Source organism: Dendropsophus ebraccatus, chromosome 10, assembly GCF_027789765.1.
Source record: "Dendropsophus ebraccatus isolate aDenEbr1 chromosome 10, aDenEbr1.pat, whole genome shotgun sequence".
In the NCBI taxonomy this organism is placed as follows: Eukaryota; Metazoa; Chordata; class Amphibia; order Anura; family Hylidae; genus Dendropsophus; species Dendropsophus ebraccatus.
Genome location: NC_091463.1, coordinates 57,390,232 through 57,412,055, shown reverse-complemented (window position 1 = coordinate 57,412,055; position 21,824 = coordinate 57,390,232). Strand labels below are relative to the sequence as shown.

At 43.7% G+C, this 21,824-nt stretch overlaps 1 long non-coding RNA gene across 1 annotated transcript in view; it reads left to right on the top strand.

The window, feature by feature from the left end:
* The first annotated feature begins 1,950 nt into the window (after positions 1 to 1,950).
* Positions 1,951 to 21,824, top strand: part of LOC138765646 (uncharacterized) — a 680,565-nt gene continuing 660,691 nt past the window's right edge. Inside the window, exon 1 of the long non-coding RNA XR_011358612.1 lies at positions 1,951 to 2,295. This is a non-coding gene — a long non-coding RNA (uncharacterized lncRNA). The remainder of the gene's footprint in view (positions 2,296 to 21,824) is intronic.

Here is a 21,824-nt window from a genome sequence, read left to right as displayed (position 1 = left end):
CGGGACACAGGAGGAGAAGAGGGAGAAGGACTGCAACCTGCACAGTGTGGCCCTGGGGCTGCCAATCTGACAGCAAGTGAGCTGTACCTGGTGATTTCCTGTACCAAAGGTAAATCTGTGTGTGTGGACATGAAATATGTATATTATGTGAGTTTGTGTGTATGGTGCATGTGTGTGTGTTATCTATGCAGATATGTAATGTGTGTATTATGTATGCATATAGATCATTTCTTTATATCTGTGTATGGTGTGTGCATCATGCATACGTGTCTGTGTACTATGTATGCATATAGGTATACTCACCAGTCCTCGTGCCCCTGCGCCGCTTTCAGGTCTCTTCCACATCCGCCAGAAGTAATTTTCAGTCATTTTTGACCGGGTTGTGTGTATGTCACGGCCACAGCTCCTCCTGCTGCAATGTCATTGATCAGCTGATGGATTGCCTGCTCAGCCATTCAATGAGTTCATGTCTATAAGTAAATTAGTGTTTTTTCCTCAGTTCTTCAATAGAAAACCTGAAATCACATGACTGAATAAGAAAAAAAAAAAAGGGGGGGGGGAGGAATACCTCTTCTGGACAGTTCCTTACATGGAAAGAGCAGCAGAGAGCACTGTGTCACCAACCAAATCACATAATAAAAACATAATGTGAACTCAGACGAAAGCTGGCAAGTCTAATCATGTAGCCGCAGAGAGTCAAACGCTGAGTGTTTGGGTTCGCATAACGTTACTGAACACACACTTTTTGACAGATCCGCTCAACACTACTCCTCAGCAATACTCTTGGAATATTTCAGCTTACTCTTTTATAATATATATTAAAATATACAGTGTGAACTCTGGCGTGTATTTTAGACAAAGAATACTTTTTCAGAGCATATTTTGGTGTTTAATAGTTAAGAAGTGGTGCATTCTTTCCAGTCTGACACAGTGCTCTCTGCTGCCACCTGTGTCCATGTCAGGAACTGTCCAGAACAGTAGCAAATCCCCATAAAAAAAACTCTCCTACTCTGGACAGTTCCTGACATGGACAGTGGTGGCAGCAGAGAGCACTGTGTCAGACTGGAAAGTACTATAAGACTGGATATTTTTTTTTATAGAGGTAAATTACAAATTTCTAGCACTAGTTGATTTGAATTTTTTTTTTTGCTGGAGTACCGCTTTAATACTGTGGACTATTTTATTTTTAAACAACTAGACAACCCCTTCTGTACAGTCAATGCAGTTTCTCCAGTGATCATCTAATCAGGTGATCACCGATTTCCTATGAAAGCCTGGGAAATGTAGTTTTACATGTCACCCATACTGTATTTACTCTGGGGGGATTTCCAGGTAGGGATCCCCTCCTTCTCTATTCATTTCAACAGCTTCATTTATAATCCTCTTTGGCCGCCCTTTCAGCATCCAATTACATCAGATTGTCAGCAGTCTCCTTCCTGTTACCAAATCCACCATATATATCCATATACCAGTGGATGCTAAACTGACTGACAGGAAATGCTGGTAATTGTAGTGTATAGAAATGTCTGTGAACCACAAGTGTCCCTCCAAAAAGTTGGGAGGTATGGAGGAAGGGCTGACTGCAAAGCATTATGGGGAAGCTTGATGTCATGTGTTTTCACTCATCATTATCATCATAAGTTTTCCAGCAATGGCGCAGCTTTATCAATCTATGAAAACATAGTCTGATTCGCCCATAGCAACCAATCACAGCTCACCTTTCATATCTTAACAAGCTCTTATACAATTAAAGCTGAGCTCTGATTGGTTGCTATGGATTAGTTGGACTGTTGCACATGGCAACCAATCACAGTTCAGCTTTTATTTTACCAGTGTAAATTGAGAAAGGAAAGCTGAGCTGTGATTGGTTGCTATGGGCAACATCAAACCATATTATTTAGTGTTCGTGTGGCCTAACCATAAGCTGTTTGCTTGGTCACAAGTGTGTTAGTGATCTCTGCAGTAAAGCGCATTGCCAGTCATTAATGTGTTAATGCTTCAGATGTGTTTACCTGCAGTAACCATGGCAACCGTGCACTGTGATGACAAGCGCTTATGTCATTAATAAGGTTCCATAAAGCAATGCACCGCGCCATGATCAGTGCCATCTTGGATGCGCCAGAGGACCTTGAGCTTGACTACTTTACTGCCCCCTACCCTTGATTTATTTTGGAGGTTTTAGCAGGAGAAACGGGTGGTCTGCTTTAGACTACCCCTTCATCGAGTCTCCACCTTCTTGAGAAGTGGACCTGGATCTGTGAGGGAGAAGAGATACAGCCGCCGGCCATCAATAAGGTGACAGATATTGCAGCCGGATTTCTCTCACATCCAGTTTATTATATTTATAGTAAGGTATTACCCTCTAAGCCCAGGGGAGGGGCAGCTCTCCAGCCATGGCTCCCTCGAGGTTTCCCCCACAGGGGGTTTTACCTCGCCTGAGTGCTGGAGGGTGACTCTTCATGAGTCGGGGGTCTGCCATTTTTTAATTGTCATGTAATTTTAAATAAAATTGGGCTTCTTTGACACCTGATTACATTGTGCTGTGTCTTTATTTTGCGCTCTTTGGTATAACTTATTATTTTTGGGAGTTGGAGGTCCATTACATATTGCAGAGGCATAAAGCTGGATATCTGCCTGCTACACAGATGTATCACCTGCACAATGAGCCCAAGTAGGATGGAGCAGTGGCTAGTAGAACTCCTGCATGGATGTGTGTATCTTGGGTATGAAGAGACACTCAAATCTTGAAGAAAAAACATTGCAAGGTTTATACCTACATCTACAAGGTTTGTCAAAAGGTTTTTTCAAGTGACAGGGTCACCACAATCATAGCATATCTTAGCAACATGGACACCACCATAAATATACATCATATATACACAACCCAGTGACTCTTTTGTGTGGGGGCAGTATCAGGGGCAAGTCAAAGTATTGCGCCCCCTCACACATACATCCAGGTGCGGGCTAGGTAGCTGACCCCACCCCCCTAAAATCCACTAGATAGGGGATATCAAAGTGATTAGTGGGGAACCCAGTGGTCACAAAAATTTGGGGAACATGTCCCCCTCAAATAAACAGTGGAGACGATGCTCCATTAATTCTCTATAGGTCTTCTTATTTCTTATCCTGTGAATAACTTTGGGAGAGAGGTATGTTCTCATGTATTATATGGTTGGACTCAGACTAGGCGTTTTTTAGAAATATGGCACATGGCATTTTGGGGGTCAAAAACACTACGACTAGATGTTAGCTAATAGTCAATGGGGAAAAGTGAAATGCAATACTCAGAGGACAATTTTCTGCCATGGTGCTGTTTTTTTGTGAATCGTAGCAGGCTATGTGTTTGGTGTTTTGTCACAGTCTTCTATGGGGGGGATATTGTCATGTCTATATGGAAATTAGTGTTTTTTCTTAAACAGAAAACCTGGAATCACATGATAAAGTATCACATGGCTTGTAGTGGGAAAAAAACTGGATAAAACGCTAATAGCAATTTACACTACAATGAGAAAATGGCAGAAAAAGTGCCAGAAAAAAACACCAAAAAGCAGGAACATGTGCAACAGATTTGGTTCAGATTTGTAGTGAATTTTGTATAATTTAAAGGGGATTCAGGCAATTTTTTTTCTTTCAAATCAGCTGGTGTCAAAAAGTTATTAAGATTTGTATTTCACTTATAGTTAAAAATCTCCAGTCTTCCGAGACTTATTAGCTGCTGTATGTCCTGCAGAAAGTTGTATATTCTTTCCAGTCTAATATAGTGCTCTCTGCTGCCACTTCTGTCCATGTTAGGAACTGTCCAGAGCAAAAGAAGTTTTCTATGGGGATTTGCTACTGCTCTGGACATTTCTTGACATGGACCGAGGTGGCAGAAGCCTCTTTGACTCTTTGTACCAGAGAATAAAAGCATTTTCTATGCTATGGAAGCACAGACAAATATATTTAAGGTACCATCTAACAGTGTCCGTAGTTTGGAACATGAATTACAGCTGACAGATACCCTAATGGAGAAGTCTAGTGACTTACCAGTCCCTGTGCCCCATAGCGATGCTCTTGTGTCTCACAGCTGCCATAAGTAATTTTCGCCGGGTTTCGGTGTACATCTCAGCCCTGGCTCCTCCAGCTGCAATGTCACAGAGCCGCTGATGGATTGCCTACTCAGCCAATCAGTGACTGCGGTGGTGTCCTATCCCAGTCACTGATTGGCTGAGTGGATGATCCATCGGCTAGGTATGTGATGTTGCAGCAGGAAGAGCTGCAGGAGACCAGCATCTGTGGGAAATTGTTAAGGGAGCAATACAATGGCACAGGGCCGTGTAAGTATACTTTCGTTATCTTCCCACGCCCCCTGCCTGCCTAAAATTTGCTAGTTTCATGGGACTTCTCCTTTCAAGAAACTTAAGTGGTAGCTGTGCTGTTTGCATAGAGTGACTGACAAGTTACTAGCAGTGAGCTAGTATCGCTGGTCACATACACAGCTCTGTGCAAAGTCGCTGTAGTAATGTGAAAGGTTTGGTTCTTGTTATATCTGTTGTATGTAGGCTGGGCCCCAAGTATCATATTCCCAGGTGGGCCCAAGGTACGCCAGTCCGACACTGCATAAAACACACTATTTAATCAAATGTTATACTAAGAATCTCATTTAGTTCAAGAGCAGTATTTCAGTTGAAGAATTATATCTACATTATGCATTTATCTTAGCATTTTGTTGTACTTGTGTGTTTGCGTCTGATTTCCTAGGGACATGTCGAAAGATTTTATTGGCCATAGTGTTCATTTCCTTGATCAATCAGTAAGTAGGAGCAGGGAGAACAGAATACTGCCGCATGTTCCTCTCTTTGCTCTGTTTCTATGAGAACTGGATGGCCCCATAGATTTACATTATGAGTCAATTTAAGGCTTCTTGTGAATAGGGGTTTGGACGAGGTTTATCGCTAAACTAAGGGCCCTATTCCATTGGACAAAAAAAATAATAAGACGTAGTTTGGTTGTTAGCACTAGCAAGGAACACAGAAGCGACGAAGATTGATCCCACTTTTAAACCTAGCCTGGCATCCCTATGCTGGATTAGTGTTCCATCCACCATATTTTTTTTTAATGTTTTTCCAATGCTGTCTCACCCATTAAAGGGGTATTTTTGGGATCTAAAAAAAAAATGCACAAAAAGTATATAGGTTCACTCACCAATCCCCCACTGATTGACACATTTCCCACTTGTCTAGTCTGCTCCTGGCCCTGGATTCAAATTTTTACAAATGATCCCAGTTTTACAACATGGCTTCTGCCTAGGAAACTACATCTCCCAGCACTCACTGCACCTCACTGCGCAGAATAGGCGCAGATAGGTGTCTGTGGTGGGTGGGGTTACAGATGACATGTTAAAGCTTGCCTGGTAACAGTAGAGACAGAGATCATGTGACCTCTTTCTCAGATCGGAGGGGGAGGACAGAGGAGTAGGGACAGAGTAGACCAGGCAGAGAAAACTTTAGCAGCTTTGGCAGATGACTTTTTTTTGTAAATTTTTTGCAGTACAGCTATTATCCAAAATCATTACCAAAATTGCCTAATTTTACTGTGTTTGTCATATTAACTAAACTGATTAGTTACTTTTTGGAACATAAAAGTGGTATATTACAAGTCATGATAGAACTGGTTTACAAATGTTAAGACACTGTTTTGTGCATGATCCACTTGCACCAAAATTGTGTTGAATGTACAAAAAGCACCAAACCATAGATGCATATGCAAAATGCACCAATATATATATTTGACATATACCTGAAAAATAAATCCATGCATAAACCCAGGCAACCTGTCTAAAACTATGCTAGTGCAATAAAAACTTTTCTAGTAAATTCCTCCTATAGTGGTATTTTGTCCTGCAGCTGTAGCTCAATAGTTAAAATCAATTTGTAGTGTTACAAAGTATGGTAATAGAGTATAATAGTTCAAATTCTTTCATCTATTGTACAAGCATTTCTAATGTTCTTTAACTTTTTTTTTTAGGCAATGACAGTCTAACAGTCAGTAGGCAAAAACAAACATTAGTTGATAGATAAACAGCAGATAAATAATCGTGTTTGATGAAATTGGAGTTTAAATTAAAGGGGTACTTCGAACAAAAAAAATGTTTTCAAATCAAACTGTGTTGCAAAATTATACAAATTTGTAAATTTAAAGGGGTAGTGCGTCGCTAATCATTTATTCACAAAATAACACCCATTACAAAGTTATACAACTTTGTAATGTGTGTTATGAATGTGAATGGCCCCCTTCCCTGTGTTTCCCCCTACCCAGGCTAGACCTGGAAGTGTTGGTGCATTATACTTACCGCATTCGTGTCGACCCCCTGTATAGTTCTTGTCATGAACAGAGGTGGCAGCAGAGAACACTCTTTCAGACTGGAAAGAACACACCACTTCCTGCAGCACAGTTATTCTCAGCCAATCGCGGCTGAGCAGCTGATGACGTGGCATAGGGGGGGCGGCATGAGGGATGGATGGAGTGGTTCGGCAGGCCTCCCAAAGACAACGTCATTGTCACAAGATGGAGGCTGGCCGCATCATCAGCTGCTCAGCCGCGATTGGCTGAGCATAACTGTGCTGCAGGAAGTGGTGTGTTCTTTCCAGTCTGATAGAGTGTTCTCTGCTGCCACCTCTGTTCATGACAAGAACTATACAGAGCAGTAGCAAATCCCCATAGAAAATGTCTGTTCCTGTCACAGACAGCAGAAAGAACTGTGTCAGAGTGCAAAGAATTAACCACTTTCTGCAGCTCATACAGCAGATAATAAGTACTGAAAGACTTCAGTTTTTTTAAAAGAAGTCTGTGTAACTTTCTGACACCAGTTGATCTTGTGGTTGCCGCTCGGGGCCATGCCTTCTGCCTTGTTTATCTGGGCGAAGCAGACTCCCAGGTCTTCCCAGTTGTCTCGTGCTGCGCAGTGGGATACATAGATGTTCAGTAGCTTTATCCCACTGGGGTCAGTTCCTATAGCTTCAGGTAACTGCCCTGCACATTTTAGAGAGGTTCCTGGCGTGGGCAAGGTGAATCCCCGTGGTGGATGCTTAGCACTGCATAGTGGTTACTTGCACAAAGAGAGACTTTTGTTGCTGTCCTGTGTCCCTGACAGGGGACCTGGCCAAAGCCAGGCCCTGGCTTAATCTCTGGCAGAGACTCCTCTATCTACTTTCTCACACTGAGAACTAGACTAAGACTCCGACTGCTTCCTCCTGCCAAGAACTAACTCCTCCTACAGGGGCTAACTAAACACTCCTGTGAGTGGTGGGGGCTGTGTGTGTGGAGAAAGAGAAAAGATGATAGGATCAGAGAGAGAAAAGCACCAGCAAGTGTGACTGGACGATACATAACAAATGACATACAATAAAGTTAACCCTTTGTACCTTCAGCTGGCTGTTCACATACACAATACACATAGCAAATACAAGTAGTGACACCTAGTGTGGAAAACACAATAGTTCATCTTCCACTTGGGTGAACCTGAGGGAGTTACTTGCTCAGGTGCAATAGACAGCACCCTATGTTGAGACACCACAATTAAAAAAATTACCCCATTAACTTTAATCTGTGTATGGTAACCTTCATACAATATCTGCTGAGTCCCTCTAGTGGGTTCCCTTGTCGTAACAAGGGAAGGTCTCAATTCCACCCTGTATAAAAATCACAAATGTTCCTGACAAGAACAACCCTTGATCTCTCAACTCAATCAGACAAAACATCTGTTGTGCTATGTAAGTTCATATATATATATATATATATATATATATATATATATATATATATATATATATTATAGTTGTATTATACCATTGAAAACAAGAAATAATAACATCAAATTATTACGCTTACTTTATAATAAAAAGAACAGAACACAGGGAAGCTTTTAAATGATATGCTTAAATCATTTCCAAATTAACTGGAGCAAAAGCGTGATCGAAATAGTACAAAAGCCCAAACATCTGCTGTGATGATTTCCCCTGACTACTGTCAGCGCCTCCAAATGGTCTCCCATATGCCCTTTTAAGGAAGAGCAGAACACAAAAATACAGTATTAAGATAATGTGGACAGGTGAAGCCATTGCTCAACGGGGGTCTGTCTTTTGTCATCATGCAGAGACAGGAGAAGGAAAGCAGACTTCATGTTACATCACCCAGTTACTAATTCAAGACTGAAAAATGGAATAATCCGGCTAATTACAGGCAAGTGCTGAAAACCTTCGAAAATTATATCCATTAACCCAGAGACAAGTTGCACAACGTGCTGCCCTCAGTAGGTGATAAAGTCAATGAAAAGAACCAGTTCAGCTGTAACTGTTTTACCCATATTATGTTTGTGGGCTGTATTAAAAGCTTTACGCTTCAAAATCAGTGTCGCCTACATGTGCTTTATAAGAAGATAATCCCAGGAAATGACATAAAAGTTAATATTCTCCTGCAGTTTGTGCTTTCTTCCAAAAAAAAAAAAAAAAAGTAAAAGAAAAGAAGGATGGTATAGAGACTTGCATCAAAGCACATAATAGTGTGAAATTTTCAGAAAATGTATTTATTTGCTGAGTTACATGTGGCATCTTGTTTAACCTCTTCCATTTGATGTACTAGGGATTCTTAACCAATTAGAATTAGAGCAATTACTACTACTTATAGGAATGGCAGTTTTTTAGATCGTACAATTGATAGAAGGTAAAACATAGGACACACAGAGTAGTCAATGTCTATTTCATGCTTTCTTTGTCTTATGTGACACTATTCCACTCAAACATAACTTTTCAAATGTTGCTGTCCATGGTGAGGCTATTCCTTCCATACTTGTTATTGCCTATTAAGTCTCCTTCCCCCAGTTCTGAGCTGCTGCTTTGTGCTGAAAACATAAAAAGCTGTGTGTGAACTGTTCTCTAGTCTCCCTTACCACCTCCTCCTTTCTGGTACGGCTAATGTAAACAATACGGAGAGAATCTAACAGCATCAAAAAATCTTTTAGAGAAGCTTTATCTCATAGAAGGAATCGGTATGCCGGATGGACTCCAACTCCTTGAAGGAGGCAGAGTAACTTTAAGCAGAAAGTAGTCTGACTGCATCCAGTAGCATGAAAATCAGTGGAATTTTTTCAAACGACATACACAAGGACAACGTTTAGTCCCTGTGCCTATTGATTAAGGGATAATCAGCAAGTTCATAAGCAACTTGACCTCAGTTTAACCCTCCCAGCATTACAAAGAAGCTACAAAGTTGCAGATATAGCTAGCCAGGGACTTGTTTACATCAGCTGCATCGGAAGGAAGGGGGGAGGAGGATGAGACGGAGAAAAAAGCTCACACACAGATTTTTGTGTCTTCATCAGTAAGCAGTAGCTCAGAACGGGGGGAAGGAGACTGAATAGATAATAACAAGTATGAAAGGAATTGTTAGTCTCACCCATATCAAAAGTTATGTTTGAGTTGAATACTCCCTTAAAGGGAAGTTGTCATTTGTTTAATGCTGGCCAAACTACCAGTAGTGTGAAACAGGCTCGGGTTCCCTATTACAAGGCGCATGATTTACCCTGAAGTCAAGGAGGCTGGCTCTCCACTTTTCTCTGACTCTCTCTATGTGTGTGCAGGGTGAGACCTGTCAAGCAAGCCGAGCCATGCCCCTATTGGGCTTGATTGACAGGTCTCTCCAGAGTGAATAGGTAGTGTGAGAGCCCAGTAAAGTGGAGAGAAGCCAGCAGAGAGCCTACCTCCTTGACCTTATACCTCATTCCAGTGAGGAAGCTTAGCCTGTTTGGGCATTTTAAGTGCTTCGGGCATAATAAAACAATTAATAGGCTCCCTTTAAATCCTCCAGCATGTCACAATGTATAAAAACATAACAAGTACAGTATATACCACAACGCAATAATGCTTTGCTATAATTTAGTACTTATGGTTTTAAGACATTGACCTTATTGAACCGGCCGTATTGAACCGGCCATTCCGTGACCTGGCTGGGTCACGGAACGGCCGGTCTCTGCAAAGATCATCCCGGCTGGTACTTAAGTATCGGCCGGATGATCTTTATGGCCGTAGTGTTCTGATGTGGGCGCATCTGTGCGCGCCCACATCAGAACTCCCCGTAGGACACAATGAAGCAAGCGGCCGGAGCTGCTCGTTTCATTGTGTGAACTGACATGGCTTTCTACGGCCGCAATTCACTGAATTGCGGCAGCAGAAAACTGGCATGTCAGTTCTTTGCTGTGCCACATGGGATCCCGGCCGGAGCATATATGATGTGTATACTCTCCAGCCCATAGGAAATAAGGGAGTGTCTCACAGCGTACAACGGCCGTACTTTTACACTATGTAAACATAACTAAAAGTTGTGAATTTTACACCTCACTGCCAATGGCAGTATTTTCTAATAAAAACAGGATGGAACAGTATATTTGTAATTAATAGTCAACATGTACAGCAATTTGTGATGTGAAATCCAGAGTACTGTGCACAGATCAGCTGATCAAACACTGTTTCATCCTGCACTGGCAGTAGTGACTTACCTAAATAAGCAAACCTGATTATTCCACATGACTTGCAGGCACAATTGGGTCAACATAAAAGAAAAAAGAATATTTTGAGACATGCCAGGTGACAGACTCTGTCTTTGGAGGGAAGCCTAAGTACATTTCAGTGTCTTCTAATCAGCTAAAAACTAATTCATCCTTATTGCTAGTTATTAGCTCTTAGTGCTGAGATTTTACTGCAGATTGTACTGGTAAACACATCAATTTAAAGGCAGGTGGGCAAGGTATAAGAGTGAGGCTATATTGCCACCTGTAAAATACAGTAAGCACTCATATCATCAAGCAACCTGATTTACTGTACCAGAAAGAGAGATAAATGAGCCATTTACTGGTGTAATATATGTGTAGATCTGCAGGTATATTATATTTTGCGCACACAATGTAGAATTTCTACATTTGTATTTGTCAGTTTAATGTTGGGAACACATAAATGATTCAGAAAAAAATGTTGCTAGAAAAAAAATCCCATATTAATCATTTCGTATTCCCATGAATTATACATTCTCTACTAGCTACAATGTAGTACTACATTTAAGTCATACTTAGCTATGTTTTTTCTTTCAGTGTTGTAAGCTTGACTATTTTTAGTTGTTCTGCATAAGGTCACAGTTATTATAATAATAGATTCCAGATTAATGGAATGTAAAGTAGTTCCTCCCTTATAAACAGTTGCTTGTTTATTGTGATGTAGAAAAAAACAGCCAAATAAGCCCATTGTAAGGTCACTAGAAAGTCTATGAATCAGGAGCTGCTATCTATGACAGCAAGGTCACAGTGATTCTTTTCAACACTGTACTAATGCACAAATAAAGAAATAAGGCAAACAAGAACAGTCTACCAAGGAATGCGCCAATGTCAGTGCAAGTGACCTGGCATTAGTGTGTGCACCCACCTACCGGTGACATTTTGGTCATGTGACCAAAACAGTGTCACAGCGCTGCCTGTGGCTTCAAAACAGCTTATGGCTCTGACACAGATGCAGAGCTACTTGATGTACATTGTGTCCCCAACCTATGGCTTTGCTGCCACTGCTGAAAAACTAAAGCTCCCATCATGCCATTGGCTCTTTGTGTACGATGAAAGTTGTTGTTTTGCAAAAGCTGCAGAGATACAGACTGGGGACTGTGTCCCAAACCTATGGCTTTATAGCTGCCACAGAACCACAACTTCCATCATGCCACTGACTGATAGACAGCTAATGCAAAAAGAAAAAAAGCATAGGATCATAACCAATCATATTGACGCTGTGCCATTTATTTTGGTGTGGGTAAGGTGTCAGTAACTGTGTGTGATAAGAGTCACCTCCCAGATTAGAGATTTTTAGCGTGTCACCATTTCAAGAGTACTACCAGAAAGTGTAACAGAGCTCCACCATTCTGCTCATGAGATGGCCATGTCCGACTTTAAGGGGGTTAGTTTTTCTTTTTATTGCTGCATTCATGTTTATGCCATATAGTGCTTATCCTTCCATAGTTATTCATAACCCTCTTGTGACCTAGTCTGACCCATTGCTATTCTCCCCTCCAAAAATTACCTGAGTCAACCCTGGGCAGAAAAGGAGATCCCTCCTGCAAACCTTACAAGTTTTTGTAAAAACTCACAGTTCTATGCTTTTTACATAACTCTGATTACCTTCTAAGGGAGTTATACAAAGTACCTACTTGGCTGGAGGGGCCATCTGCAGCTATTAGACATAAAAAGCATAATCAGTAGTCATGCCATAAATTCATCTTTAAGGACAACTCTTACACTGAAAAAAACAAAACAAAAGACAGCAACCTATACATTTTATACTGACCATCCCTCCTGACTCAATGGCCGCTTGAATGTCCCGCTGGCCACGGTCCCCGTCAGTTGCGATCTGCATCTTAAGTTCTCCCCCACTTCCGGGCTCTTCTGCACTGAATGCGAGAGAAAGGGATCCTGGTGTCTTACCTTCCTTCTCAGCACTAATCCTGTGTTTTTAGTTTGGGTCAGCTCTGGAGCAGCCTTAGGAGCACTGCCGTGTAATGCGGCTTGCCTGCTCCATTGATTATCATTAGAAGGGGCAGGCCAGATGATGCAACATTGCTCCTAAGGGTGCTCTGGAACGGTGTTTACCGCGACTGACAGCGCAGGACTATCGCTGAGGCGGAAGGTAAGACACATACCTTCCTCCTCAGCATCCGCAGCGATATAGGGGCGAATCTTACCTGCTGATAGTTCCAGTTTAAATGCAGAAAAGCCCTCATATTATTAAAGTGTACCTTAATATCTCATTTCAGAAAAAAGTGGATGTCATTTTTAATGTAGTGTGAACATAGTCATTCAATACAAGAAAAGATATTTCAAAAGAAAAATAATATTATAGTAAGGAAATGATTACATATTTACATAGTTAATACGGTTGAAAAAAGACACATGTCCATCAAGTTCAACCAAGGAGGGGATGGATACAGGGAAGGGGGAGGGGTGATAGGTTCTATACATATGCATTTATATTATTTTGGTCTAAGAACTTGTCTAGGCCGGTTTTGAAGCCCTCTACTGTTGTTGCTGTGACCAGATCCTGTGGTAGACTGTTCCACAGATTCACAGTTCTCATGGTAAAGAAGGCTTGTCGCCTCCGGAGATTGAACCTTTTTTTCTCCAGGTGGAGGCAGTGCCCTCTTGTCCTTTGAGGGGGTTTTACCTGGAACATCTTTTCCCCATATTTCTTGTAGGGGCCATTTATATATTTAAATAAATGAATCGTATCTCCCCTTAAACGTCTCTTCTCCAGACTAAACAAATGTAATTCTTTTAATCTCTCCTCATAACTAAGATGCTCCATTCCCCTTATTAGTTTAGTTGCCCGTCTTTGTACCCTCTCCAGCTCTAGAACATCCTTTTTATGAATCGGGTTCCAAAACTGGACAGCATACTCCAGATGAGGCCGCACCAAAGCTTTATAAAGCGGTAATATTATATCCCTGTCCCGTGAGTCCATGCCTGTTTTAATGCATGACAATATCCTGCTGGCTTTTGAAGCAGCTGACTGACATTGTGTGCTGTTCTGTAGTCTATTATCTACAAGTACACCCAGATCCTTCTCTATCATTGACTCTCCCAGAGAAACTCCCCCCAGGACAAATGATGCATGCGGGTTATTAGTACCCAGGTGCATAACTTTACATTTATCCACATTGAACCTCATTTGCCAAGTGGACGCCCAAACACTCAGTGTGTCTAAGTCATCCTGTAACATCTGCACATCTTCCATAGACTGTACTGTACTACAAAGCTTGGTGTCATCTGCAAAGATAGAAACATTGCTGTTAATTCCATTCTCAATATCATTAATAAACAAGTTAAACAGAAGAGGGCCCAGTACTGACCCTTGGGGTACACCACTTATTACCGGGGACCATTCGGAGTAGGAATCGTTGACCACCACTCTCTGGGTACGATTATTAAGCCAGTTTTCAATCCAGTTGCACATTAAATTTTCCAAACCGATAGACTTTAACTTACCCATCAGACGTCCATGAGGAACTGTGTCAAACGCTTTAGCAAAATCCAGGTACACGATATCCACAGCTGCGCCCCCATCCAGGCTTCTACTTACCTCTTCATAGAAACATATTGGGTTGGTTTGACAGCTTCTGTCCTTAGTAAAACCATGCTGGTTATCACTTATAATACTATTAGCCACTACATATTCCTGGATGTAGTCCCTTATAAGACCCTCAAATAGTTTCCCCACAATGGACGTTAAGCTTACAGGTCTATAGTTACCTGGGGAAGTTCAAGAGCCTTTTTTGAAGATCGGCACTACATTTGCCTTACGCCAGTCCCTCGGCACAATACCAGTAAGCAAAGAATCACTGAATATTTCATACAAGGGTAGAGAAATTACAGAACTGAGTTCCCTAAGAACTCTGGGGTGTAATCCATCAGGCCCTGGAGCTTTGGTTACATTGAGTTTATTTAAAGGGGTAGTGCGGCGGTAAAGAACTATCCACAGAATAACACACATTGCAAAGTTATACAACTTTGTAATGTATGTTATGTCTGTAAATGGCCCCCTTCCCCGTGTCCCACCACCCCCACCCGCGTCATCAGCTGCTCAGTCGCGATTGGCTGAGCACAAATATGCTCAGCCAATCGCGGCTGAGCATCGGATGACGCTGCAGAGGGCGGCCGGCATTCGGAACAGTCGGAGCTGTTCGCCGGCCGGCCGAAGAAGACGTCACTGACTGAAGATCGGAGACGGGGGTCGGCACGTGACAGGTAATGTATAGCGCACCACACTTAAGGGTACACGGGTGGGGGTGGTGGGACACGGGGAGAGGGGCCATTCACAGACATAACATACATTACAAAGTTGTATAACTTTGTAATGTGTGTTATTCTGTGAATAATTCTTTACCGCCGCACTACCCCTTTAATTTATCTTGGACCATATCTATAGTAAACCAGTTCAGTACATTACATGTGTTAGCAGCACTGGCCCTACCCACCTCAGTACTGGCCCCACCCACAACAGCTCCATCCTCTTCTTTTGTATATACAGAACTGAAGAAGCCAATCAGGGCCGCTTTAACCAGAGGGCACATGGTGCACGTGCACCGGGCCCACTGGTTAAAGGGGCCCCCCCGAGCAGGCCGGCCATTGCTATGTGCGACCAATGCGGTCGCACAGCCTGTCAGGGGGGAGCGCCATGGATGAGTAATCTACTTACCCCTCCATGGCGCCCCCTGCAGGGCCCCCCCGTCCGCCGCTGCCCCCGCACGCTGCTGCTGCGGCGCTTCAGCGCTGCAGCAGCAGCGACACTGACAGAGAGAGAGCCATTGGCTCCCTCCCTGTCAGTCACTGACCGCACTTCCTGCGGTCACAAGAGGCCGCACTCTCCCTCTAGCGCCCGACGTCACTGGAGCGTCGGCGCGAGGGTAAGGGGAGTGCAGCCTCTTGTGACCGCAGGAAGTGCGGCCACAAGAGGGAAGAGAAGAGGAACGCGTGGACCTAGGTGAGTAAGTGTTTGTTTTTTTCAATGTTGTATGGGAGGGGGAGCTATATACTATGGGGGAGCACAGGGGGGCTATATACTATGGGGGAGCACTGGGGAGCTATATACTATTGGGGAGCACAGGGGGCTATATACTATGGGGGGGCACAGGGGGCTATATACTATGGGGGAGCACAGGGGGCTATATAGTATGGAAGAGCACAGGGGGCTATATACTATGGGGAGCACAGGGAAGCTATATACTATGGGGGAGCACAGGGGACTATATACTATGGGGGAGCACAGGGGGCTATATACTATGGGGGAGCACAGGGGGCTATATACTATGGGGGAGCACAGGGGAGCTATATATTATTGGGGAGCACAGGGGAGCTATATACTATGGGGAACACAGGGGAGCTATATACTACGGGGGAGCACAGGGGACTATATACTACTGGGGAGCACAGGGGTCTATATACTATGGGGAGCACAGGGAAGCTATATACTATGGGGGAGCACAGGGGAGCTATATACTACTGGGGAGCACAGGGGAGCTATATACTACTGGGGAGCACAGGGGGCTATATACTACTGGGCAGCACAGGGGGCTATATACTACGGGGGAGCACAGGGGGCTATATACTATGGGGGAGCACAGGGGGCTATATACTTTGGGGGAGCACAGGGGAGCTATATACTATTGGGGAGCACAGGGAGCTATATACTATTGGGGAGCACAAGGGTCTATATACTATGGGGGAGAGCACAGGGGGGCTATATATTATGGAGAGAACAGGGGGGCTATATACTATTGGGGAGAGCACAGGGGGCTATATACTATTGGGGGGAGCACAGGGGGGGCTATATACTATTGGGGGAGAGCACAGGGGGGCTATATACTATTGTGGGAGAGCATAGGGGTCTATATACTATTGGAGAGCACAGGGGGTCTATATACTATTGGGGAGCACAGGGGGCTATATACTATGGGGGGGCACAGGGGGCTATATACTATGGGGGAGCACAGGGGGCTATATAGTATGGGGGAGCACAGGGGGCTATATACTATGGGGGAGCACAAGGGAGCTATATACTATGGGGGAGCACAGGGGAGCTATATACTATGGGGGAGCACAGAGGAGCTATATACTATTGGGGAGCACAGGGGGCTATATACTATGGGGGAGCACAGGGGGCTATATACTATGGGGGAGCACAGGGGGCTATATACTACTGGGGAGCACAGGGGGCTATATACTATGGGAGAGCACAGGGGAGCTATATACTATGGGAGAGCACAGGGGAGCTATATACTATGGGGGAGCACAGGGGAGCTATATACTATGGGGGAGCACAGGGGAGCTATATACTATGGGGAAGCACAGGGGACTATATACTACTGGGGAGCACAGGGGTCTATATACTATGTGGAGCACAGGGGTCTATATACTATGGGGGAGCACAGGGGAGCTATATACTATGGGGGAGCACAGGGGACTATATACTACTGGGGAGCACAGGGGTCTATATACTATGGGGAGCACAGGGAAGCTATATACTATGGGGGAGCACAGGGGACTATATACTATGGGGGAGCTATATACTATGGGGAGCACAGGGGACTATATACTACTGGGGAGCACAGGGGTCTATATACTATGGGGAGCACAGGGAAGCTATATACTATGGGGGAGCACAGGGGAGCTATATACTACTGGGGAGCACAGGGGAGCTATATACTACTGTAGAGCACAGGGGGCTATATACTACTGGGCAGCACAGGGGGCTATATACTATGGGGGAGCACAGGGGGCTATATACTATGGGGGAGCACAGGGGAGCTATATACTATTGGGGAGCACAGGGAGCTATATACTATTGGGGAGCACAGGGGTCTATATACTATGGGGGAGAGCACAGGGGGGCTATATATTATGGAGAGAACAGGGGGGCTATATACTATTGGGGAGAGCACAGGGGGCTATATACTATTGGGGGGGAGCACAGGGGGGCTATATACTATTGGGGGAGAGCACAGGGGGGCTATATACTATTGTGGGAGAGCATAGGGGTCTATATACTATTGGAGAGCACAGGGGGGCTATATACTATTGTGGGAGAGCACAGGGGGGGCTATATACTATTGTGGGAGAGCACAGGGGGGCTATATACTATTGTGGGAGAGCACAGGGGGGGCTATATACTACTGGGGAGAGTGCACAGGGGGGCTATATACTAATGGGGGAGCGCACAGCAGGACTGTATATAACTGGAGGAACACATGAGGGTCTATATACTACAGGGACACCTTAAAACTATGGAGGCACAGAGGGGTGTAACTATGTAGGGGTACAGAGGGGTGTTACTACTGTATAGGGGTATAAGGGACCTAACTACTGGATGTGTTGGAGCCTAAAATATTTGTCTGGCAGATTCTGGAGAGAAGATTCACAGCCAGGAGAAGACTTCAAGGTGGCCCAGGCTGGATGGAGAGAAAAAGAAAAGGTGACAGACTCTGATCGGAGAAGACGCCCCCGGTGAGTCACTGGATGTAACTGCACTCTGTTATAGGGTTGTAGTGTTAGGGGTCATGATGTGGCGGTATTATGTAATGGTATCATTTGTGATATCTTTCTGTTTTGTTTAGTGCAGTTTTTATGTAATATGTAATCACTGTATGGTGGAAATAGTGTTATAAGGTAACTACTGTATGTATTGGGGCTCTTGATACAGTGTGGGGGCAAATTCAGTACATTATACAATGTGCAGAAAGGTAAGGGGGGGGCCCACTCTTGAGGGCTGTGCACTGGGCCCACCAATGTATTAAAACGGCCCTGAAGCCAATAAGTAACTCAGCTTTCTCCTGATCCCTAGTTATTAACTCCACGTCGCCATTATTTAGGGGTCCTCCATGCTCTGACCTTGGTTTTTTTGCAATAATATATTTGAAAAAATTTGGGGGGTTTCTTTTGCTATCTATGGCTACCTGCCTTTCATTGTGAATTTTTGCTGCTTTTATTACATTTTTACAGGTTTTGTTGACTTCTTTGTTATGTTTAAAGGCTAAAGCTGACCCCTCTGATTTGTATTTTTTGAATGCCCCTTTTTTTCTCATTTATAGCCCTTCTAACCCCGGTTGTAAGCCATGTGGGATTGGATTTTAACCGTTTATATTTGTTACCCATAGGAATATATTTGGCAGTACAGTTATTTAATGTGGATTTGAAGATTTCCCATTTATTAGCTGCATCAGTATGTGACAGCAGCCGCTCCCAGTCTATGCCCTGAAGTTCAGCCCTTAACCCAGGAAAATTGGCCCTTTTAAAATGTAGAGTTTTTGCCCTCCCAACATGTTTTTCTTTTTTACACTTTAAGCTAAAAGTCACTATATTGTGGTCACTATTCCCCAGGTGTTCATGGACAGTGACATCCCCAACCAGCTCAGCGTTGTTAGAAATAACCAGATCCAACAAGGCATCACTTCTAGTTGGCTCCTCCACAAACTGGCCCAGAAAATTATCCTGCAGGAGGTTAAGAAATTCCCTCCCCTTTGTAGATTTAGCTGAACCGTGACCCCCATCTATATCTGGGTAGTTGAGTTCCCCCATTACCACTACTGTCCCCTCCCGGGCAGCCCGCTCTATTTGTCTATTCAACTGGCCATCTACCTCCTCAGTAATGTTGGGGGGTCTATAGATTACACCAAGAATAATTTTTTCACTCTTTACCTTCTCTTTACCTACCGACAATGCTTCCACATCATCACAGTCATCGCCCACTATTGCATCTTTTACACTCACTTTAATATAATTTCTGACATACAGACATACTCCTCCTCCCCTTCTGCCCACCCGGTCCCTTCTGAACAACGCAAATCCCTGAATATTGACAGCCCAGTCATGTGAGGAGTCCAGCCATGTCTCAGTCACACCAACCACATCAATGGACACCTCCAGAACCGAGGCCTCCAGCTCCCCCATCTTGCTGGCTAGACTTCTGGCATTAGTAACCATACACTTTATATTACCATCGTGTTTAACCGCTTCATTATAAGAAATAAGATTTATTACTGTGCTGTGGCTACAATCATCCTCACTGTTCATCCGCAACAGATGGATCTCCCAATCCACTGCTCTTATCCTCCCCCCCACAGGACCCTTCTCCTCCCTCCTCATTGTTCTGTCCCCTCTCTAACCTATCTGCCACTACATTACATACTACATTGTCCTCCCTCCACATCCCTAGTTTAAAAACCTCTCCACCCCTTCAAAGATTCTCTCCACCAGCACAGCGGACCCCCTTCCATTAAGGTGCAAATTATCTGCGGAAAACAGTTTGTACCCCAATGAAAATTCAGCCCAGTGCTCTAAAAACCCAAACCCTTCTTCTCTACACCACCACTTGAGCCATGCATTTAACTCCCTAAGCTCCCGCTGTCTTTCCTGCGATGCGCATGGCACAGGCAGTATTCCAGAGAATACCACCTTGGAGGTCCTTCCCTTCAACTTAGCACCTAGTTCTCTAAAATTATTTTTAATAGACCTCCACCTACCTTGTATCCTGTCATTGGTTCCCACATGGACCACGATAACTGGGTCATCCCCAGCCCCCCCAAGTAATTTATCCACCCTTTCCACCACATGCCGAACCCTGGCACCAGGGAGACAGCAAACCATTCGGTTGAGGCGGTCTTGGCGACAAATTATTCTATCCGTCTTCTTGATTATAGAATCCCCTACAACCACTAACTGTCTAGGCCTACCTACAATACCATCCCGCCCACTACTAGTTGGACTGTTACCCCGGCTGTTAGGGAGAACAGGTTCCACTAGAGCTGCCATTTCTGACACGGATGCCCTCGCATTTGTAGCTAAGCTGTTTAGAATAAAGCCTAGATAGCTTCCAGTCTTCTTTATGATGGACACAATCGCTATTAGCCTTGTGACCCCTTGTACAATTTTATTGAAGTGATTTTACAGTGAAGCCTGTCTTTGTGATCTGACCTCTAAATAAAAACTTACATGACCCTTTCAGTACTTCCCATCAGTAACACTGAGGGCTGTCAGCTCCAATGAACAATATGTTGTAGAAAAACAGATTTAAACTAGACCACATAGCTAGACCTTTCTATCAAGCTGGATTACAATCACTTTCATGTGGACACAGCATGCTTTTACATTTTAAGCCAGAGCTCGTAGTAAATGTCCTAATGGGTCTGTAACGTGCTGAGTCATGGCTTCTCTCCTGTCTCGTCTTTGTCAAAACCTGAGAACATTAAAAAAAAAGTGGTTAACGTATTTGGAAACAATCTTTTTGTCTTCTAGATCTTAATAAACTATGTTGTCAGACAGCCAGTTAAGAGGATGTCCTTGGGTTAACAGAATTTTTTTAAGGCATTAATAAATTTTTCTGGTGTTATGTAAATACATGATTTATATGATGTTTATATTTTATGATTTATATATTAATGTAAATATTTTCAACTTTACAATATACCGTATTTTCCGGCGTATAAGGCAACTGGGCGCATAAGCCGACCCCTAACTTTTAAGAAGATTGTCAGGGGGTTTGCCTTATACACTGGAAAATGTTAACCCCTGCCTGACCGCAGCCCTGCTGTGGTCAGGGAAAGGTTAACTGCATCTAAATAAAATGACAAACAGTTAACTCACCTGTGACCTGTTCCCGGCGCAGGCAGGATCCCCGAAGCTCTCCCCAGAAGCAGATAGTCTAATTGGAGAAGCTCCGAGACACTTGGCTGCCAGGAGAGCTTCAGGAGAATAACACAGGCTTCGGGAACTTCCTTTGCCTCTCTCATTCTCCCAAGGCTCTATTGGCAGCCAAGCGTTTTTGAGCTTCTCTGATGAGATGCTTGGCTGCCCGGGAGAGCTTTGGGGATCTCCGGCGCAGGCAGTGTACATCACACTGCCTGCGTCGGGAACGGGACAGGAGACGCATGGCTGCTGGGAACGGGTCCCAAGTGAGTTAACAGTTTGATTTTTTTTTGTGGTTGACCCATTCGGTGGATGTGCGGCCATTTTTTAGCTCCCCCACCATACCCGGCATATAAGACGACCCCCAACTGCTAAGAAGATTTTTCGGGGTTAAAAAGTTGTCTTATACGCCGAAAAATATGGTACCTTGTTTTTTATTATATTTCTATTATTCCCAATCCTGAATGCTAATGGAATTATCAAAAAAGTGGTAAAATTATAGTGGCTTTGCCCTTTTAATGACATATTCATATAATATGAAGCCAAACCCAAAGTACCGCCCACATGCATATAACTAAGGGAACAA